A 23865-nucleotide genomic window follows, 5' to 3' on the forward strand; every position below is an offset into this window, starting at 1 on the left:
CACAGAGTGTGGGGCTACCTAGGGTGGCGCCCCTCCCTTCCCAGGGGATCTTCTCCCCTCCTTTGTCTCCCAGCTGCCTCTCTCAACATAGCTCTGCTGTTGCTATTGCTGTTCGGATCTGTCTCTCCCATCCTTCTGGAAGCTCCTGGAGGTCAAGGACCCTGTCCAGTTCAAGGCTGGCCTGGCACAGAGCTAGAGGCAGTTAACGAATCAAAATGAATGAATGAATGGGTACCAGTGCCGGCTGCGTTCTATCAAACAGCAACGAGGAGGTTTTTGAACACTAGCCGTGTGCCCCTGGCTGCTTGGCTAACTACTTTTACATGCCCCGTGACGCCTGTCTATTATTTCATTTTTAATAGAATCATAATCTCCATTTTCTAAATGAGGAAACTGAGGCACAGGGAGGTAAAGTAACTTGGGTAAGGGCCCAGAGCCCATTCCAATTAAAGCCATGGCTCATCTGAGACTTTGCACACTCTCAACCACGTGGAGAAAGAGCGTCCTTCAAGGCACACGCGTGTGCACACACACAGACGCACACAACACAAACACCCAGGCCACCGCCCTGTGCTCCTGGACACCCGCTCCGCCCCAGCTCTGCTCACCCCCTTGCATAGAAAAGGAGCTCGCAGGCCTGGTGGTGGGCTGAGGGCAGGGGTGCGGTGAGAAGGGGCCAGGTGGGCTCTGAGACTGGCTCCCTCCCTTTCTCCTCTGGGATGCAGCTTCCTGTCATTAGGCACCTCCAGCTCTGTCAGGGGTGTAGAAATCCTCTCTTTTATACAGTCTCCCCTTCTATACAATCCCCGCCACAAAATGATTCCCTGTCATAAAGGAAGCAAAGATTTTCCATATGCCTCTGGCACACCACGTCCTGTACTGGGCTCCTTACAAGCCCCTGGAAAGGATCCTCGGGGGGCCCGAGGTCCCCCAGACTCAGAGGTGGGATGGGAGTTCCGATTTAGATGGGCCAGACCCCGCAGGCCAGCGTGGCTTACACTGCCCAAGTCTCTCCCCAGGACCCCCAGGACCCCCAAAGGTCTGATAGAGGACAATACAGCCTCAGGGAGCAGGGGAGGGACCAGAGAGTGGAAAGCCTTACCTGAGGTCACACAGCCGGTGCAGCGAGACCTGGAACCAGGGCTGAGGGTGGGAGGGAGATGCAGGAGCACATTTCCAGCCAGAGCTGAACTTGAGGCGGGCGGAGGGGGGCAGTCTGGAGGTTTGGGGAACCCTGCCTGGGCACTGAGCCTCTAAGCCAGCTCTGTTTTATATCAAAAGGGAAGGAGGAACCCACTGGGCGTCAGGTGTCCGGACCAGGCGTGCCGGTGTGAGCAGCAGGGCGAGGTCGGGTGCCCTGTGTCCTTGTGCTGTCATTCACACGCACAACTGTGCCTGAGCGCTCTCGTGTGGGGCCGGGGCCGGTGCGAGGGGCTGCGCGTTGACGCGTGCGCAGGTGTGTTTGTGAACATTCGTGTGTGTGTCTAACGTTACCCCCGCTGCACTCCCATGAAACCCCATCCTTTCCAGTGTCTTATTTGGGCCCCACCGGACGACAGTGAGGGAGGCACGGCAGGGGTTGTGGAGAAAGGGAGGCTCGGGGAAGCAGGGTCCTGTGCTCAGCGTGAGGGGAAGGATGCCCGGCTTCAGGAGGCAGCCCTGCGGGTGTGTTTGCGGACAGATGCTCCTGCGTGTGCCTGTGCGGACGCCATCCTAGAGGGGACGGGAAGTGATGACCCCTCAGGCCTGTCCTGGCCCTGCCAAGCATGTTCCTGCAGGGCTGTCAGGGTCAAGGGTATTCGGGGTCTGCGTGGGCAGGAGAGCGTGTGAGTATGGGTGTGCCTGGTGAGAGAGAAAGCCTGTGTGCACTGCGGGTGCAGCGGGGTGTCTTCTTCCACCAGACCGCTCCTGAGCGCCCAAGGCCGCCGAGGGGGATGGGGGAGCCGGCTCAGAGGGTTGGCCAGAGGCTCTCCAGGTCCCTCTGCCCGCCTGGCAGAGCCCAGGGCAGGCGTTGGGCGCAGCGCCACCTTGTGGGGCCGCAACGAGGGATCCGTGGCGTCTCCAGGAAACTGATGGCTTCTGTGGAAGAAAGAGGGATGACGATGGGGACGAGTGGCCTGGGGGACCCTGGAAGGCCAAACCACTCCCTGATCCTGAGCCACCAGATCTGGGGTGCACCAATTTCCTGGGATGCAAAAGATCCAAGATGCTTTCCTGAGGCTTTCCCCCTACCTTCCAAACCAGTCCCTAGCCCCTCCTGGCACCCTTCTCCTTCCTCTGACTCTTAAGTGCTACACCCATTGACTAGGAAAGACAGACACTAACCAAGTCCCTAAAACTGCGATAATTCTCTGCGATAAGCCACAGGTGGCCGATTGTCCTGGTTTGCCTTGGTTTGGCTGGGACTGAGGGGTCCCCAGGATGCAGGACTGTCAGTTTTAAGATCAGGGAAATCCTGGGTCCACAGGACTAGTTAGTCACCCTAGATGAGCAAGTGTGGCAACAGGGAAGAAATGGTGCAGTGGAAACAATTTCTCAGGGACCTCGGTTGGTCAGAAGGATCAGAGAAGGCCCCAGTGCCCTCACCGTAGCAGGGGTCTTGCCGGCCACAGATGCTCTGGGCAATCTCTTCTATCCTGGGGGTTTGTTACTATCTTTGTGGGCTTTGGTGACTCCCAGCAGGGCCTTACTCCAGACCTCTCTCTTCGGTTTGTTGTCCTACCCTGCTCTGAACAACAAGGCCAGGCTGTCCCGCAGGCCCCATAGGCCTCAAATGGAATCATTACATCCCCTGAGCCTCTTCCTTCTCCTGTGTTCCTATCTCAATGAGTGGCATTCCCACACACCGGTCACGCAGCCAGACATCTGGGCTCCTCTTTGATCCCTCTGTCTCCCTCACCTCCCACACCCAGTCCTTTCAATTCCAGGCACCCCCATCTCTCCAGTCTGCTTCTTTTTCGCTCATCTCCACTGCCACTACCCAGCCACCACCAGCCTCCTCTGGCCTCCCTGCCTCCAGCAATTGCCCTGAGTTCATCTAGACCATGGCCAGAACATGGAGTCTTGTCCCAGCTTAAGGAGGAGTGAGAATGCTGGCTTGGATTTGGTTCCAGGTCTTCAGTCTTAAGAATTCTTGCCATGCCAGCTTGGGGACACTCTCTTACCCACCCTGCACTAGAAGAACAGTGAGGGTCCCATTGGCATCTTTCAGGGCCTTTGTCTGGGCAGGCTAGCCATGGCCAGCTCAGGTGTCTCTCTACACCATCTCCACACTGCAGCTAAGGGGTCCTTCTGCTCAGGACCCTCCATGGCTCTCCATGGCCCTCAGGATGAAGTTGGAGCTCCTCAACCTTGCTCATAAGGCCCCATGTGACTGGTTCCTATTGCTCTTAAAGTTACACTTCTAACCATTGCTCTACCTGTACCCATTGTCTGCTGGTTTCGATGGCATGTGTGGAATGGTGTGTATGTGGTGGTTGGGAGAGTGTATATAGTAGTTGTAATGCTGTCTGTGGTAGTTGGAATGGTGTGTGTGCTGGTTGGGATGGTGTATGCGTGGTTGGGATGGTGCATGTGTAGTTGGGATGGTGTGTGTGGTTGGGATGGTGGGAGTATTGGTGGGAGCAGAATAAAGCTTTCAGATCTCTCACATCTTGTTCCACTTGTGTGTTTTTTATGGATTGGGGTTCCTTGTGACTTTGTTTCTAAGAAGGCTTGTATGGCTTTGGAAATTTTGCAAAGTCATTGCTTGAAGATGACTAGTTGTTTTTCTGCTCCTTCTCCAAGCAACTCCCTACCGCTGTGTCTTTCCCCATGCTTTTCCAGTGACTGCCACCTCCTTCTGTAGAAATGTTGTCCTCTCAAATGCCCCACCTCCAAAAAGCTTCTGGGGCTCCGTGGCATGGACAGCACTGCCCTCTCCACTACACACCACTGCCCTTCAACTCCACCTCCTCTGTGCTCTTGTCTTACCTGCCTGGACTGAGAGCTCGGTACTCTCAGTAGTCTCCACGCTACCACTCTCCCCTTCTCTGCTGACTCATGCACGGAGGCAAATGAAGCCTCGTCTGCGGATTTGGGCAGCACACAGCCTGGCAGGAAGGGGCTTTCTGCACAGCCGTGTGACAGCCGTACCACAACAGAGGGGAGCCCACAGCCCCCTGACCTGGGAGCAGGGAGGCAAAAAGAGGCTTCCTAGAGAAAATAATCCCTAAGCATAGTTCTAAAGGCTGAAGCGTGCACCTGGAGAAGAAGTGGGGACAAGTGTCCCGGGCAGAAGGAATAGCATGAGCGAAGGCCCACAGCATTAGAGAAAGTGGTTGGCTTGTGTGACAAACTGTCAGTCATTGAGACTGTGGGGTGAAGACCGTGTATGGGGAGCAGCAGGGCAGAGGTCCTGAGAGGTGGGGGAGACAGGTGCCGGGGGCTTTGGGTGCCAACCTGTGGAGCTGGAACGTCATTCTAAGAGCAGAGCCATGACAGGGAACTGAAGAGATACTGACAGGGTCAGATTTACTTTGAAACATTTTTTTTTGTGGGGGAAAAAAAAAAAACGCTTGAGGGGCACCTGGGTGGCTCAGTCGGTTAAGCATCTGACTCTTAATTTCGGCTCAGGTCATGATCTCAGGGTTGTGGGATCAAGCCCCATATTGGGTTCTGTGCTGAGCATGGAGAGTCTGCTTGGGATTCTCTCTCTCCTTCTGTCCCTCCCCCCACATGTGAACGCACGCATGCTCTCTCTCAATAAATAAATAAATATTTATGGGGTGGCTCAGTCGTTAGGTGTCTGCCTTCGGCTCGGGGCATGATCTCAGGGTCCTGGGATGGAGCCCCGCATCGGGCTCCCTGCTCAGTGGGAAGCCTGCTTCTCCCTCTCCCACTCCCCCTGCTTGTGTTCCCGTTCTTGCTGTGTCTCTCTGGCAAATAAATAAATAAAATCTTTAAAAATAAATAAATAAATAAATAAAATCTTGAAGAAAAGAAATAAAATACACTAGAATAAAATTTACTCTTGTAAACAAGTGTAAGTGGCACTCGAGGTGGGTCTTAGACATTCGAGGCACTCACACTGTTGTGCCCCATCAGCATCACCCATCCCCAGAGCTCTTCTCATCCTGTAAAACTGCAACTCTGTGCCCACGAAACACTGACTCCCCTCCCCCGATCCTTTGCCAACCCCCGTACAATTCTGTCTCTGTGAACCTGACCCCTCCAAGGACCTCATTCAAGTGGGATCACACAGCATTCGTCTTTTTGTGCCTGGCTGATTTCACTTAGTGTCATGTCCTCAAGGTTCACCCATGTTGTAGCCTATTGCAGAATCTTTCTTTTTTAAGGCTGAATCATATTCCAGTGTGTGTATTTACACCATAATTGTCTATCCATTCACTGGTCGATGGACACATTTTAGCTCTTGTGAATAACACTGCTGTGAATGTGGTCGTACAAGTATCTCTTTGAGATGCTGCTTTCGAGTCTTTGGGTCTTTGGGCTACGTACCTGAAAGTGGAGTTGCTTGGTCAGATGGTATTTCTACTTTTAACTTTTTGAGGAGCTGCCATCCTGTTTCGCAGAGAGCCTGCCCCTGTTCATATTCCCACCAGCGGCGCACAAGAGTTCCTGTTCCTCTACATTCTTGCCAATGCTCCTTTTCTTTTGTTTGGCCTTTTGTTTGTGTGCTTGTTTTGGGTAGGAGCTTTCCTAATGCATATGAGGTGGTGTTTAAAAAAAAAAAAAAGAATCATTGAGGTGAGATTAATAAAATTAGCCACTTAAGAGTGAACAATTTAGGGGCATTTAGTACATTCACAGTGTTGGGCAACCATCACCTTTATATAGCGACGAAACATTTTCATGACTTAAAGTAAAACCCCTTCCCTGTGAAGTAGTTTCTCGCCAGTGCCCCTCCCCAGAGCTCCTGGCAGCCATCAATCCCGCCTTTATGGATCCATCTATTCTGGACGGTTCGCATAAATGAAAGCATGCACCGCATGACCTTTCGTGTCTGGCTGCCTTCACTCGGCTTCGTGTTTTTGAGGTTCACCAGTGCCCTAAGCAGTACCAGCACTTCACTGCTTTTTAAGGATGAGTAATAATATTATAACATTCCACTGCATGGATAAACCGCAAATTGTTGATTCATTTATCCACCGACAGGCACGGGGCTGTTCAGGCTTAATTTCGATCCCTCTGGCTGTGTCCACGCAATGGTTTGGAGGGAACAAGCTGGACGAGGAAGAAGGGCTGGGGCCGTGATCGTGATGCAGGCCTAGGGCGCTGGCCGTGGGGACAGAGGAGTGCGTTCTTTAGGGGGCAGATGGTTGTGAAGTGCTAGAAGGAAGGGTGAAAAATATCTCCCCAGTTTGTGAGATAAGCCATAGGGGACGGGAGGCTGGAGAAGATGATCATGAGTTTGGTGGGGACCTTGCAAGTTTGAGTTGTTTGTGGACCATCCAGATGGAAATGTTCCCCACACAGTAAGAGACGGGGATCTGGAGGGAGTTCTGGGCAGAGCATGGGGCTTGGCGGTCATCAGCATGTTGCTGAGATGATCAGCAGAGCGCCGGGAGGAAGGGCATGGGAGGGGCTCAGAACAGGGCCGCGAGGGGCCTCGTACACTGTGTACTCTATAAGGCAGGTCCTGACCATCTTGCTCGCCACCGATTGCCAGACCCAACCACAATGACCAAGGACCAACACTTAAAAACAGCCACTTCCATCCTGGTGGGATGAATGAAGGAGTCCACAAAAGCCTAAGACCCAGGAGGAGAAAAGAGAAAAATATGCTGCTGGAAAACCCGAGAGGAACGAGTTTCAAGGACGAAGTGGCCCGGCTGCTCTTGCAGCTATCAGTCTGGATGGCAATGGACAGCCCCGATTTATATGTGGGAACGGAGAGAGCCTTGGTGGCCCAGGCCAGTGACGTGTGAAAGCGGAGGCCAGGGTCAGTGCCCCGTGAGCAGGAGGTCAGATTTGCAGAGCGGTGCCAAGTCGGGGTAAGCCCGAGAGCCCCTGCAGGAGAAATGCGTGCAGTGGAGACCGGAAGAGCTCATCCGGTCAGCCTCGGCGGGTCAAGAAGCCAGGATTCAACTGAGTGACATTGGCTGAGTACCTCTTCTCTCAGGTATTCGAACGGCTGCTTTTGAGGGGTCTAGTGGCTCAACTGCCTCCTTCAGTAGTGGCTGCCTTCAATGACCCTCCCCGTGACCAGCCCCCGCTTGGTGCCGTGACCCAGGCCCTTTGGCTCTGCAGAGGGAAGGGCTCCTTACCTCGGGGAAGCTTTTTCTTTTTTTTCTTTTAAGATTTTATTTATTTATTTGAGAGAGAGAGTGAGAGAGCACAGAAGCAGTGGGATGGGCGGGAGGGACAGATGGAGAGGGAGAAGCAGGCTCCCCGATGAGCAGGGAGCCCAACACAGGGCTCGATCCCAGGACCCGGAGATTATGACTTGAGCCGAAGGCAGACACTTAACCAACTGAGCCACCCAGGTGTCCAACCTTGGGGAAACTTTCTAAGTGGCCTTGGGAAGTAGCTAGGTGGGGAAGGCATAACTAGAAGTTTCTGGCTGCTCTGCCGGAGTTTCCAAGACTCCTTTCCCCAAAGCTGAGCTTTTTCATAAGCCCCAGGCAGAGCAGAGAAGGGAGAAGCATCTAGGGAAAGCTGAGGGACACTAGAGACCTAGTGTCAGAGGGAATGTTGGCCTTGCATCCAGATGGCTCAGAAGACCCCCATCCCTACCTTGGCACTAGCCCAGAGGTGACACTCAGCAGTGGTGGGGGAGCTCTGAGGTAAGAGGAGGGACACCAGGACTTTGGGTCTGGCTTGCTCACTTCCTTGCTGGGTGACCTCAGGCCAGGGGCTCCTCTCCTCTAGGACTATTTCTCGTCTACCATGGATGCACTTGACTGCCTAATGCCCTGACATTCTAGGGTTCCAAACTGCCATAGCGGAACTAATAATAGACAGACACAGCACAGCACAAAAGGTCCCCTGGAGATGCAGCGACCAGAAATGGGTGTGGGGCTTACAGATTTCCTTGCTATTTATTGAGTGTCTACTAAGCACGGGGTACTATGCCAACCACAAATGTGCAGCCTGGGAGGAAGGAACTCAGATTCTAGTCCCACTTTTGCCTTTAACTCCCTGTATGGCCTAGCCTCAAACATGAGCACGCACAGGAGTAGAATCACTGGGAGGTGGCACGGATGTTTGGCCCTGCCCCCCTAATTTCTGATTTAGTAGGTTTAGCCTGCGGCCCAAGATTTTGCATTTCTAACAAGTGCACAGGTGACACGGAGGTCGCAGGTAGAGGGAATGCACTTTGAGAACTGCCAGCCTAGCCACTCCCCTCGTCTGAGGCTGAATTTCCTTGGTCCTTGATAGGGAGAATCACACCAGCCCTGCTCACCCCTGCCGAGGGGTGCTGTGAGGTGCAAGTCAAAAAGCCAGGTGAATTGTGGAACTTCTGAGAGCTGGTTGGGACCCCGAGATCCATCTGCTTTGAACTCCCGACTTGACAGGAGAAGAAACTGAGGACCAGAGATGGCACAGAACCAGGTCACAGTCCATTTGAAGGTGACAGAGCTGGAGTGAGAACCCACATAGCCTCCACCCTCCAAGCCTGACGGAGATGTTTTTAGCATCTTTAAGATGAAGTGACACTACATGGTGTTTGTAGCAAGTGTTCTGAGTATCCTACCCGTGTTCCTTGGTGTCCACCATGTCTGTGCACGCCGACCCAATAGCTTCCAAGGGCCAGCCCCAGCGACTCTCCCTGGGGATTTTCTCTGGCCTCGGAGCCCACTCCGCCTGGCCTGCGTGCATGCGGGAAAGTTGCCAGAAACTCAACATCTACTTCCCCCGAGCAGCTCTCAGCCGATGATGTGGGGATACATACCCCAGCTCCCTCACGCCTTGACTGGGACGACTTTGAGGCACATTCTGCACTATCACCCAGAACTCTGCACTGGAACTGAGCCCTGGCTGGTTACAGCAGAAACTTGCAGCAGAAACTTGCTTTGCCAGTACATGCTTTGCTTCTTTCCCTTCCTTGTCTCGCTTTCTAACAACACCTCTGCAGAGGCATCCTCTGATTACCTCTCAAATAAACTATTTGTTTCAAATGCTTGTTTCAGGGTCTGTTCCTGGGGAAACCCAGTCTCAGACTGTATAATAATAATAATAATAATAATGGTAACTTCCATTTATTGAGCACCTACTATATATATCAGGTATCATGCACATAGGACCTTGTGTGATTCTCATGACAACATTCTTATCACCTCTAGGTAACTGTTGAGACGGTTCAGGTTCAGAGGCCTGACCAAGGACTGTCGGCTGGTAAGCTTAGTAGGATAGGGTGCCAAGGGACCTGGGTCCCTCCCAGGAGGCCCAGCCCTACTGGGTGGTCATGCCCAAAGAAAAGGCAGTCTGGGGCACTTTTAGGCCCTGCCACTGTCCCCATAACAGGCACTATTCACGGTGGCAGCAATGGGACGCCTTCTAAGGGCCTCATTAGTTGAGGATATTGATGAAGAAGGAAACAGCCGGAGAGGAAGAACAGGCAAATACTTTACGGTCGTGACTGCAATCGACACTGGTTTGTGACTACTCTCGGAGATTCCCAGGAATAACTGGAGGACACTTTGAGAAGGATCATTTCCTGCCTATGTAGGAGGGGGCTTGGGGCTGTTGTCTGTGGACAAAAACGGGACTCCATTTTGTAATCCCAGGTGGGTGAAGCCGGGAAATGCTTAGGCTACACTGAATACATTCCTAGTGTGTTTGTGTGGACAGTATAATATGGTCTTTGTTTCTGGAAGTGCGATGTTTTGCTTTAGGTTTAAGTTTCAAAGCATGTTTCCATAGTAAATATTTTTGTTATATAAAAAGAGAGCTATTTGGGTAATAATAAAGTCATATACTCGTGTACAGTGAAATGAGCTCCCTGGATGGTACCCACGGGCCTACATTAGACTTCACACTGGGCCCATTTTCCCCGGAGGGAGCTTTGAGTGTGTCTCCCCGTTTCTGGCCTCAGTTACCTCACGTATCCCAAGTGAGGCGGCTGAATGGGCCCCAACGTTTCCGAGGTCCCGGGTCTGGCAGGGCCCGTGGCTCTCCCCTGGGGCCGCTTGGCAAATGCAGGCAGCTTGCTGCTGCCCCAGTCTAGCCTGGAAGCAGATCTGTAATTGAGCCTGCAGGGTCCCTGTGACAGGCACAGCCTGTAAATCTCAGCTGGGACGGCAGCCCTGGGCGATAAATGGTACTGCAGCTGACTCTCCTTGCACTCTGGGAGCAGCCTATCTCTGGGGTTAACATGGAGAGAAGGGAGAGCAGATAAAGCCATTCCCCATGGATAAGACACTCAACGGGGTGTGTGTGTGGGGGGGTGGTACGAGGACCCAGGCCACCCCTGGCAGGGAAGGGGTGGTTGCAGAGGGGTGTTTGCTCCTTGGAGTCCATGAACATGGGCACAGGAGGATTTAAGCAACACAGTGACTTGGTCAGAATGAACTCATTGTCATGGAGTATTTATATGCCTCCCTCCTCGCTCGGGCTCTGAACCCGGACACCGTGTCTGAGTCAGCTCAGTGTGCCCAGCACCAGGAGTGGGAGAGGATAGGCATCAGTGAATACAAATAATGGAAAATAATCATGATCATTAATGAGAACAGTGATAGCTAATGATAGCTAATGCTCAGTCTGTGCCAGGCTCGGGCTTCCTGTTCTGCATGAAATCCTAGAAGGCACATCTCCATGACACAGAGATGTCAAGTAACTTGTCCATGAGCACTCAGCTAGTAAGTGGCTGAGCCAGGATTTAAACCCACGTAGCTTGGCTCTGGAGCCTGGGCCCCGATTCACTCTGCAAAATGATCAATACAGTAGTGATGACAACAACAATGAAAATTCATCGTGTCAGCGTCTATCAGGGTGACTGTGGGAGGAATGGATGAAGGATGGGCAAGCATCCACGGGGCGGCCTGGCAGAGGGAAGCAAAGGACAAGGGCTGAGAGAGGTCATTGCCTGTCTGAGGAATGATGAGACGCTTGGAAAGACCGGAGCATAGAGGGGCAAGGACAGAGATGAATCTGGGGAGGGAGGCGGGGGCCAGACCCCCATGAGCCTCGGGTGCCAGGCTAAGGAGCACAGGCTCAGTCACATGGGCGAGGGCAGGCCAGGTGTGAGGACCACACCACCTCCCACTAGCTCTGTGACCTTGGGCAAGGCACTTCCCCCTCTGGAACCTCAGCTTTCTCATCTGTAAACGGGGGGGTGGGGGGTGGGGGGTGATAATCCCACTCTCTGCCTCACAGGGCTTGGGCAAAGATTAATGAGGCAACAGACAGAAAGGATTTTGTAGACTGTAAAAGATTTCACAGATGCAGACTGGGGGCTGGGATAGAAAGAAGTGAAGGGACAGTAGTTGTGAATTTAGCCAACTGCTTTTTACATAGAGCCTGTAACTTCACTCCAACTTTTCCTGTTATTAAGAGTAATGCCATCTGCATGTGGCTTTCCTACTTGCCATTTGGCCTTTATTACCTCACTTGAGGATCCTCAAACCTTGAAGTGAGATGTAATTATTCCTGCCTTACAAGTGAGGACACCGAGACACGGAGAGGAGGCATGACCCACCCCCGCTGTGCAGGCCGGCGGGGGCGGAGGTGGGGAGATGAGGCAGGGCCTAGGTTTACAGCTGCACTGTTGGGTTTTTCTTTCTTTCTTTTTCTTTCTTTCTCTCTTTCTTTCTTTATTTTTTTAAAAAAAGATTTATCTATTTATTTGAGAGAGAGAGAGAATGTGAGTGGGGGGAGGGGTGGAGGGAGAGGGAGAGAAATCCCTAAGCAGACTCGCCACTGAGCATGGAGCCCCGATGCAGGGCCCATCCCAGGATCCTGAGATCAGACCTGGGCTGAAATCAAGAGTCAGACACTTAACCCACTGAGCCATCCAGGTGCCCCTGCACAGTTGTGTTCTTTCTATTCGGTCTCACAAAACCTGATTGATACTGAGCAGCTTGTCAGAGCCGACACCTCCAAAGGGCAAACTAAGGGCACAAAGGTGCCAGACAGCCAGATACAGCAAGAACTGTTGACTAGCGTATTCGGGATTGGAAGACTTGAGGTCTTGCCTATTGGTCAATAACCTCGATGGTCTGTGACAGGTCATCATTTGTCATTTTACGGAGGCCCAAATTTGAATTCTTCGTTGCAAGACTGGTATGTGGAGGCAAAGCCCTGCCTGGCCTACACGTCTCAGCTAAACTGACGGTTTTCTCAGTTGGGAGAGGCAGGGTGGTCCAGGGTGAGAATGCACATGGGCTTGCAGGCAGTCCGCCTGGGGAGCAATCCCAGCTCTGCCACCCAAAGCCATGTGACCTTGAGTGAGTGGCCTCCTGTGTCTGAACTTCAGTTTCCTGGTTTGTAATACAAGGATGATAATACCTACCTCAAAGCCCTTTAAAGATTAATGAGCTCACAGTGGTTCACGGACCCCGCAGGAAGCCCATGGAACAGGTCACAGTGTGGGCTCTGAGAGAGGAGAGGGGAGACAGGAGCCTTACTTTACACCATGCACCTTTTTGTAATCTCTTGTTTCTCAATCATGGTAGGGGAGGGGGGCTGTTCAATATAATGTGCATAAAGCACTTAACACAGTCTTGACAGAATATTCCATAAATGTTAGCTTTTATTGTTATGATACACGTTATCATAAATCAGTTTTTAAGAACTCTGTTTCTTTGTGGAAAATGACTCCCCCCACCCCCAAAACAAAATGCTTCTTGATGGAGCTAAACGGAAGAGGCTAAAGCAAGTGATGCTTCTTAGCCAACTCCCAGAGAATAGGAGTTTCCTGGGGCTGCCACCTGCCTTTGATTGGGCTCCTTGCTGAGTCAGGTGAGGCTGACACCCGAGCACCTGGAGGAACACGGCAGCTTTGCTGAGAGAAAGGCTGGCCCACTCAGGAAGGACCTTGAATGCCTGTCAATCAGTCCACAGCCCTGGGCTTGGCACCTGTCTTTGTGGCTAGCTGGCTGAGCAACCCTGGGCAGGTCACTGAACCTCTCTGAGCCATCAGATTTTCACTTGACGAATGAGGACAATGATACTCCCGGGCCTTGTAGGGCTGCTGGGAGGCTTTGAGAGTTACGTGGCAGCGACCACGATCACATCTTCATCTTCATTATTAGAAGGCATTTGGGCTTCATCGGGGACAATGCGGACCAGGACAAGGCTTTCTGCTTGCTGTGCTAAGGTTGGATTCTAGCGGTTAGGTCACTCTAGAGGCCAATGTGGAGCAGGGACTGGAAGGGACTAAGAAGGACTGTGTGTGTGACCCTCCCACTCCCACCCCATGTGGCCTCTCTGGACCACACCTTTAGCTATGAATTGAACTCACCCAGCAAAAGGATGGTTCTGGATTACAACAGGGAAACAAAATCTGAATGTAACTAACAGAGCTTTACCTTATCCACTTGCCCGGGATGGTATTTATGCTAATCCTATTCCAAGCAAAAGCAACTCAGACTAATAACAGCCATGCCTCGTCTCTGGGTTCCACACCATCTGTTGGCCCACACGTTCTGGATTAGGGTTTCCTGTGTGGCGCAGACAGGGCTGCTTGGCTGTGTGGGGACTCATGGGCCAGCTCGAAGGTGTCGGGGTGGGGGGGCACTCATTCAGCACACATGTATGGAGCCCTGCTAGGGGCCGAGCCCTGCGCCAGGCACTGGAGACCCAGACGAGGGACATACAAGGTCGCTGCGCCCATGAAGTGTGTGCTCTGGTGGGAGTACACCAGAAAAAAACGATAAATGAGTAGAGTAAGTAAGTAAGCTGAGATGGGGTTAAATGCTATGAAGATGTGTCAGGGAGCGGTTGGGGGTGAGGGCCTAATTAGGGTGGTCGGGGAAGAGCTCTCTGAGGAGGTAAGACCTGCATGACAAGGAGTCACTGTGGGGCGGTCCAAGTGTGCCAGGCAGAGGGAAGAGTGGATGCAAACACCCCAACAAAGGGCCATAGCTGATGAGTTTGAGGGACAGAAGGCCAGAGTGGCTGGAACCAGGGGTAGGAGACAAGATGGCGACGGGGCCAGAGGTCAGGACCTTGGGAACCTTGTAGACCTCTGTATGGGATGTGTGATGGGAGCCACCGAGGGCTTTGGGCAGAGGAGTGACATGACCTGCAAGTCTGTTCTAGATGCTCACTTGGGCTGCTGGGTGGGGAACCGATTACAGGGGGGTCAAGAGCACCCCCGAGGAGACAAGGGCAGAGGCTCTGGCAATGGGGTGTGGAGAAGAATAAAGGTGGAGGTTACATTTTGGAGGCAACAATGAGAGGAAGAGACGGAGTGTAGAGTACCCAGCACAGTCTCTGGAGTGCAGCAGGAGAGCACTCTACCACACGGCCTCTCCAGAATAATAACTTTGAAAAGTCCTGATATTTGATCAGCTCAAGGACTGGGCCGGAGGCCCGCATGATAATGCTCGATGCATTTCCCCTCATGGGCTGTCCTCAAATTATGAACCCCATGGCCACGTGGGCTGCTTGCCTCTGAAGGGAACCTCCCACGGGCTATGTGTTTTCGGGGTCTGAAGCAATCCAAGCCAGAGTGCTTCCTCAGGGAGCTCTGCTCTGCATCAGGCACGTACAGAGACGCACCGACACAGCATGAACCGCAGAACCACGGGAAACTCAGGGCCGAGGGCGGGCTTGGCCCCTATCCTGCATGGTGCGATCCTGAGCAGGACCTCGCCTGGTCTTCCAACGCCCTCATTCAGTGCGTGTGCACCGAGCTCCTGCTCTGTACTAGACTCTGTCGGGGACACGGGAATGAATCAGACCCAGTCCCTGCCCTGAAGCTCACATGAAGGTAGAGGGCCCGATGTGCCACAGGTGCTCAGGATTTGCTGATTAACTGAGTAGTAAGCCCCTGATACTGTTCCTCTGCTTTTCCCTAAGTACTTCCTCATCTCAAAAATCGTAAAAATCTCCCAAGTAGACATTTCTAGCCCACAATTCGGGCCTTCACAGACTCATTCCCGCCCCTCATTCTCCACTCTCACCTCGGGCCATTCTTCCTCTTTCTGCACTTGGGCTCCAGCCACATGACACATATTATTATTCCCCGTTCTTTGGCATTTCTCTGGCATGCATATACCTTTCCTTGTACCTGGAACACCACTTGTCCCACTCGCTCCCTGGTAAGCTCCTGGATACCTGTCAAAGCCCAGCTCCAGAGTTAGTGTTTTTGCAAAGCCTTTCTGATTCTCTCCAGATGGGGCCCCTCCACAGGCACGGTCAGGCCCTCGCTCCATGATGCTCCCACAGCCCTCCACCCATTCCTCTCTAGGATAGATTGCTATGGACTGATGACTCGGTCCCCCCACTGGAAGATGAGCTAGGACACAGAGCCCCTGTCAGTTCCTCTCATCTCAGGGCCTGGCATAGAGGAGTGAGATATTCGGTTAAGCATTTTCATTCATGGGGGTGAAAAGGGCATCAGTGTGGCCGTAGTATAGATAGATGAGAGGCGTAAGCATGAGGCCAGAGGGGTCAGCAGGTTTCAGGGCAGATTTCAGCCACTGGAGAAAAAGCTGAGGGAGAAGACGAAAACCAGATCCCCCCCCAGAGAGGTGAAAAAGTAGGACAGGAGTATTATTTGGGGTTGTGATAGGGGATATAAATATTGATTATGTTTATGTGATGTTCTCAAAGGCTATTAGCTCTGGGCTCATTTTCCAACATAAATAAGAAAAGATAACCCTTGCCATTAAGGACTTAAAGTCTCTTAATAGGAAACAAAATACCTGTACATACAAACATCATCCCCTTCTTCACCTCGAGACTGTTTCGTGATACACTCTCTTATTCAGATGTGGGGATTGAGACTTGGAGGGTTGAAATAGCTTGTCTAAAGTTGCCAGTTGAATAGCAATGAGCCAATGATTATCCTACTCAAAGGCAGTCGTGAAGAGCTGGGGAGGAAAAAGTCTTGCCAATCACAGAATTTGTGTCTCACACAGCATGGTTGTTTGCATGTTTTCTGCCATTAAAACATTACAATAGATGAATTTATATTCACTGTGAAAAAACAATCTGATTGGATTATAACCCAAACTATAAAATAGATATACATGAGACCATACTGATTAGGTAGGTAGGTAGGTAGGTAGGTAGATAGATAGATAGGAGAGAATGGACAAATCTTCCTTAGGGAAGAATTCTAAATAATATAAGTAGATACTCCACTCATGAGGTGGAGTTTAATCATGACCACCTTTGAGTAGGGTCTGGTGACTTTCCCCAAAGAATAGAGGATGGAAAGGGAAAAAGTAACATTACAGTGGAGCAACTGGGCAGACACTACCTTAATCAAGCCAGGGAGGTTAACATCCCCAGCGATAACTTCAGGGGCTATCGTGTACCCCTGATGCACTGTGACAGGAGGGGCAGCTCACGCCGTGGTACTCTTCCCCATGACCCCTAACCCCAGTTCAGTCAGGAGGACTTCTTCCGACAAACTCAGACTTAGGAACATTCTACAAAATACCTGGCCAGCACTGCTCAAGACTGTCAAGGTCATAGGAAACAAGGGAAGACTGGGAAACCGGTCAGAGAGCGGAGAAGACTGGAGAGGCATAACGACTAAATGCAGTTCAACCCTAGAATGAATCCTGGAACAGAAAAGCGACGTTAGTGGAAAAGCTGGTGAAGGCCGAACGAAGTCCGGAGTGTAGTTCGTAGTAACGTAACAATGGTGGAGTTCTCATTTTGACAAATATCCCACGCTACTGCACCATGGTAACAACAGGGGAAACCAGGTGAGGGCCATATAGGAGCTCCCTGTATTATCTTTGTCACTCTTTTGTAAGTCTAAAATTATCCCCAAATAAAAAGTTTATTTTCAAAAATCAGGTAAGGAGAGGGCGAGTCCCTCTTCCACCAGTCCACCCAAAGCCCCTGTCTATATTGGGTACACACGCATACACATCTTCTTCAGCATGTTCCTGCAGGTTTCTCCCCCTTACATAAGCGGCTCATCCGGTACCTACTGTTCAGTAACTTCCCTTCTTCACTGGACAATGTGCATCAGTGGTGTCTCTGCGTCAGCAGATTTTCAGGACAGATCTGCGCTGTCCCATACAATAGCCGCTAGCCACACGCGGCTATCGAACACCAGACTGCAAAAACTTAGTACAAAAAAAGAAAGTAAAATATCTCATTGTTTTTTTTTTTTTTAAAGATTTTATTTATTTATTTGAGAGAGAATGAGAGAGAGCACATGAGAGGGAGGAGGGTCAGAGGGAGAAGGAGACTCCCTGCCGAGCAGGGAGCCCGATGCGGGACTCGATCCCGGGACTCCAGGATCATGACCTGAGCGGAAGGCAGTCGCTTAACCAACTGAGCCACCCAGGCGCCCCAAAATATCTCATTGTTATGCTAATTACATGTTAACATGATAATATCTTCAGTGTATGGAGCTCAAGTATATGATTAATTTCATCTGTTTCTCTTGACAGTTTTTCATGTGGCTCCTGGAAATGTAAAACTACATATGTGGCTGGCTCGGGTTCTATTTCTATCGGACAATGCTGCTATAGACATCTAAACTCATCGTTTTTAACCTGCTGCATAGCATTCCAAAATCTGTAAGTACCACAATTTATTCAACCTTTCCTTTTCTAATGGAAATTGAGATTACTTCTAAAATTTTATTACAGACCATGCTGCAATTAAATCTTTGTAATGCCTACTTCGTGCACTCGTAAAAATCTTTCTCTAGAATAGGGGCCGGCAAACCAAGGTCATGACCAAACGCCACCTACCACACGCTTCTGTCAAGTTTCACCGGAACACAGCCCCACTCGCTCCTTTCTGTATTATCTCTGGCTGCTTCTGTACTCTAGCCCCGGAGCTGAGTGGTTGGGAGAGGCCATGTGGCCTGCCAGGCCTAAAGTACTCACAGTGTCCCTTTATAGAAAAGTTTGTTGGCACCTGATCTAAGAGTTGTCACCAATAATTCGGAGAGCCATGTTGCAGGTCCAGCTCCCCGGAGAGGAGACTGTGAGATGGAGATGAGCAGATAGGAAGTTTGTTAGGGATAGTGTGGCCTTATGATGTGGTGGATTTGATAGGCTCCAGCTGACCACGAGCAGCTTTGGCTGCACGGTCAAAAGCCATGGGTTCTGCCAGATCATATGGTTCACACAGCATGGCTACTTGTATTTGTTTAGTGCTTCTCCCCTGGTAGACACCCTCTGGTAGATGTAAACACGGAATACAATGAACTTCACACTTGCTGTCCACTCTCACAGTACATCCACACGCCTGTACCCCAGATCTCTTTGTCCCCGATTCTCCGATCTTATCCTTCCAGACCCCTAACTAACCAGCCAAGCCATTCACCACTGCCCATCAGATCCATGTCTATTCTAACCATGGGCCCCTCTTTCTTTCCACAAAACGTGGATGACTGAGTGTACTAGTCAGAGCTTGTCCACTGGAAGGATTTCCTCCTCTACCGTCTTGCTTCATTTTTTTTTTTTTTTTTAAAGATTTTATTTATTTGAGAGAGAGAGAGAGAAGGAGCAGGGGGGGAGCAGCAGAGGGAGAAGGAGAAGCAGACTCTCTACTGAGCAGGGAGCCCGATGTGGGGCTCGATCCCAGGACCCCGAGATCGTGACCTGCGCTGAAGGCAGATGCTTAACTGACTGAGCCACCCAGGCACCTTTTTTTTCCCCCCTCTACCATCTTTCAAGGACACTGCAGTGGGGCCTGTAATATAGCAAGTCTATTTTTGGCTTGCTTACACATACTGAGCTGACCCACCCATGAACAGAGCTTGGCTTTTTTTTCTCCTCCCGCTGGATAAAAGGAGCTCCTCAGGCAGCCATAGGTGATCTGAGGGAGAGGCGCTGGGGCAAAGATGGAGGACAACATAAATGTCTGGGCCACCTGCTCATGCAGCTGTCTTTTTTGCCCTTTGGCCCTGCTGTGCCCAATCCCAGTTGTACCATGTCTATTGTGATGAATTGCTGCTGGCCTTGTGTGACCTTATGATTTGGTGGATCTGATAGAATCCAACTTACGATGAGCAGCTTTAGCTGTATGGTCAACTTGATGATCTGCAGTCAGATGATCTGTCTCTACCAGAACCCTTAGCAAGTCAGAAGCTATTTTTTGAAAAGTGTGTCACTCCTGACTACAGATGAGATGGCCCTGCTCCAGAACCGCAGGGATCTATACCGTCTCCTACTAGGCCTTGTCATAAACTCTTTTAAGCATCTTTTTCCACTACAGATACCTCAAATACCATGGGTTCTGCCAGGTCATATGGCTACTTGTACCGTAGCCTGGCTCTGCTGCTGAGCCCCTTCCCTCTCTGGGCCACCATCAAAACTGGCAGCCTTCTGTGTCACCCAGTGTAAGAGATGAAGCAGTATTCCCAGCTGCGAAATATGCTGTCTCCAAAACCCAAAGGGGCCTCCTCCCTGGCCTTGTGCTTCCTTCTTAATGGGGGAGTGGGGGCTACAGTCGCTGTCTTTTCCTTTGAAGGATTCGTCCCTGGAACATCCCGGACTACTGGTCCCTACAAATTTCACCTAGCTCTCAGGCCTCTGACTCTTCTTAGTGCCTTCTTCCTCTCTCTGCAGTGGATGTGTCTCACTAAGGCTTCCAATATACGTATCCTTCATTGTCCATCTGGCACAATTTGATGTTCTGCAAGGTATCTAGGCAGGACAGGTCTTCTCAGACTAGGTTGTGGGAGGGCAGGAAGGTTAACAGCCCTGGGGCAAGGTTGTTGCCAGCGAATAGGAACTCTTTCTTTCTGATAGGGAAGGGCGTGAAAAATGCTCCCCAGGCCGATTGCTACCCACCACATACCTGAGGACGCGTTAATGTGCTCTAGGAAAGATGCCACGTGCGCCACAGTGTCTGCAAACAGAACTACCACTTCTGGTAGTTGGTTGATTTCGCTGTAGTCCATGGTCACCTTCCAGGATCCCTTTGATTTGTGCAGGGACCGGACTGGTGAGTGGAACAGAGATAATGAGATCACCGTCCCTGCATCCTTTAGGTCTTCAAGGATGGCATTAATCCTTGCCATTCCCCACTTATTAGTAAAGTCGAGCATCTTCTAATATGTTTATTGGCTTATTTCCTTTTTTTGAATTCCCATAATTCATAATCATTTGTCTGTCTCTTTCATTAGACTGTGAGCTTCGTGGGGCCAGAGACAATGTCCATTTATCCCCGTGACCCATGGACCTGGCTCGTAAGAGCTCAACAAATATGCACTGACTGAACATTTTAACAGGATGAACAAGCAGCATTTGATTGGACATCCTGGGCTCCTTGGATCTTGAAACTAAGCTCCTTAGCTTATGGGTAAGCCTGTCCCTGACAGCAATTTTATCATTTTGGTTGATTTAAAATACGATGTCATCCAATCAAACCATCTCTCTTTTGAAACCAAGGCAGTGTCACCGACCTAATCGAAGCTCCCAAAGCCTTATTTTCTGGATGGACTCCCTTTGATAGCAATAATGGGCAGTAACAAGCTGAGCCCCCGCCCCATCTGGCTGTGATAAACACATCCAAAACACATTACAAATCTCAGAATGAGGCTCTGGGGCCTGAGGCTGCAGCAAAAGAAAACCAAGGTTGACAAGCACAAGTTTAAGAACCTGATATTCTATAAATGAAAAAAGGCCAGCTGCCTATTCCTTCACCACTGAACAAAGTAAATGCATTATCTGAGCTTCCTGCCATTTTTCAAACCTGGGACTCTCTAATCATATCTGTTTGGTCAACTCTAAACTTCATTTGTCAAAAAAAAAAAAGGAAGATCTCTGGTTGACTGACTCTCAAGTGTGTCTTTCGTTTGCCTTAAATTTTGGGGTTTAAATTTTTTAAAATTTTCTTAAATATGCTTACGTAGGAACATTTTTATCTTCGTAAAACACACATCTTATTAGGTCCCTCACCCCCTCAAAAACTTCTCATGCCTCCCATCATCTGAAGGCCAACATCCAACTCCTGCACAAGGCCTCCGAGGTGCTGGCTACTTTTTTCCCCCCATTCTTAAGAACTTTACGCTCCCACCACACATCACTTGCCTCTGCTGAAATAAGCCACGCCCTCTACACCTGGGCTTTTGCACACACAGTGCTCCCCCTGTGAAGAGCTCCTACCTATCTTTTGAGAGTTAGTTCAAATGTTAACTCTCTGTGAAGACTCTCCTTCCCCTAGAATGGTGTTAATCATCCCTCTTCCCAGTTTCTCAACGCTTTAGATAAATATCTACAGTAAATACCTTCTATCTTATACTATAATTATTTACCTATGTGTCTGTCTCCCCACCAGACTAAGAGCTCCCTGAAGGGAGAAATTGTATGTCATATGTTAGTTTCCCCAGGGCCAGCGCAGTCCTGGGCACACAGCAGATGGGCACCATTTGTTTGCTCAGTGAATGAATGAAAAGACACAGTCCCTACCCAGGGGCCCAGAACCTCCAATCTAACCACAAGGAAAGGACCAATAAGCTAGTGGAGTGGACTTTAACGGTACTTAATTTCCCAATTTCCTCTAGCAACTGAACACACTAAGAAGACATATTCATGCCTAGACTTACAGGTAACTCAGAGGTCCTAGGAACCTCTCTTAGCCCAGTTCAGGATCAGCAGCTGACCCTTTCACTGTGAACAGGCTGGAGCTCAGAGGTGCTTCTTCATGGGTGGGTAAGCTTACATGGGAGTCTGCGAGCCTCCTTCCCTTTGGCAAGCACTCAGAATAGCTCCATTAACGTCCATGGAAATTCTGCACATGCATCAAGGAGAAAACAGCCACAAATAACATAGCCTGTTTTCCAAATCTCCAAAGCACATCTCTGCAATCATTTCACTTTCTAACTATCACCGCTGAAGCCTTTCAGCCGACAGCAATTTGTTTTCAACTTACTCTGGGTTCCTAAGTTAGCAGAACTCTTTGGATGTTTATAAATGAAGCTTCCTCCTTCCTGTCCCTCTCCCTACTCCAGGCTTCTCTTCCACACAGCCTGGTAATAAGAAACTAACCAGTTCCTGCTTGTAATCAGTCCAGACTCCTTCACTTTGTCCTCAAGACCCTTCAGATTTGTCCTGGTCCTTACCTTTCTCTCCAGCCTCATCTCCAGGTACTCTCTTGCAGATGTCCTCCACTCCAGCCATCCCAATCACCTCCCAGGTATCACAGTTCTGGGGCTTGCCATACACCTCAACCACCCAATTACCTATTTCTGCCCTTTCAGACTGCACACAGGTTATCACCTCCTCCAGGAAGCATTCCCCGATTGGATTAGATGCCTTCTCTGTATGTCTACAACTAGTCATTCAACTATTCAATAAATAGTTATGAAAACCTCACTTGTGCCAGGCTCTGTTCTAGGTGCTGGACATATAGCAGGAACAAAACAAAGACTCTGCTATCAAGAAGCTTGAATTCTTAAAGGAGGTGGTGGTGACAGGCAATGAAGAAATAATGAACTGTGTCAAATGGGGAATAAATACTCTGAAGAAAAATAAAGCAGGGTAGAGTATTAAACAATGACTGGGAGGGACGGCTGTTTTATTTAGGGTAGTCAGCAAAGGCCTATCTGATAAGGCAAACAGCAACCTGAATCGAGGGAAGACAGGAACATGCCGATATCCACAGAAAGAGCACTGTGATCGGGCGAAGAGTTAAGTGCAAAGGCCACAAAGCAGGAACGTGTCCGGTGTGTGTTGTTTGGAAGTAAGGGAGCCAGTGGTACCATACAGGTGTGAGAAAGGGAGAGAATTTTAGGAAATGAGGTCAAAGAGGCAGCCAGGAGCCAGATCATGTCAGGCCTTGCAGGACATGGTAAGGGTTTAGGATTTTGCTCTGAGATGGAAGGCACTAGAAGATTTTGAGCAGAGAAAAGCTAGGATTTGTTTTACATTTTAAAAGGTTTGCTCCAGCTACTGTGTGGATACTAGATGATAAGGGGAACAAAGGTGGAGGCAAAAAAGGCACAGACACATGGATATCCATTAATTCTACAGATATGTACTGGGTACTACTATGGGACAAGTACTCATCTAAGGACTAAAGATACCCAGATGAGTAAGACAGGATTTCCGAATTTTGGCAGGATTTCTGAGGGAAGTTACAATCGAGTGGGGATAGAATCAAGAGCATAACCACAGAACATGTGGGTATGTATAGAACAGTATACAGGGTATTACGGTAGGGACAGGGGAGGGAATTGGGTAGACAGTAGCATTCCAGAGAGAGAAAACAACACGTAAAAAGGCTCAGAGTGGGGGGTGACACGATGGGCTTTCCAGTTTCGATATGTCACTCTGTCTCTAGCACAGAAAAGTCAGTTTGAAGACGTTAAGACTGGAGGCAGAAGGACCAGTTAGGAGGCCACGTGGTCATCTGGACAAGAGAGGATAAAGTCCTGAAGTTGTACTAGAGATGGAGAAGAGACAAGAGATTCTAGATCTAGTGAGAAGTGAAACCATAAGGACTTCGTTGGGTTGGGGGGGGAGGCAATGAAAAGCCTAGGCTGACCCCCAGGTTTTTAGCTGAAGTGCCAGTATTGCCAAGTGAAAGAAGATAGGTCACATTTGAGATGCCCATGAGAACTCTAGGAGATATTGTCTGAAACGCAGAGAACAGGTATAGGCTGAAGATACAAACTGGAGTGTCATCGGCATGTACACAATGCCTAAGAGCATGAATGGATGAAATCGACCAGGAAGACTATACGTCAAATAGACTTGAGTTTTAAATGGTAAAGCTGCCACTCACCATCTGTGTGACTCTGTGAGCCTCACTCTCCTCATCTTTAAT

The sequence above is a fragment of the Mirounga leonina genome, unplaced genomic scaffold (genome assembly GCF_011800145.1).
Source record: "Mirounga leonina isolate KUSES-001 unplaced genomic scaffold, KU_Mleo_1.0 Mir_173, whole genome shotgun sequence".
NCBI lineage: Eukaryota > Metazoa > Chordata > Mammalia > Carnivora > Phocidae > Mirounga > Mirounga leonina.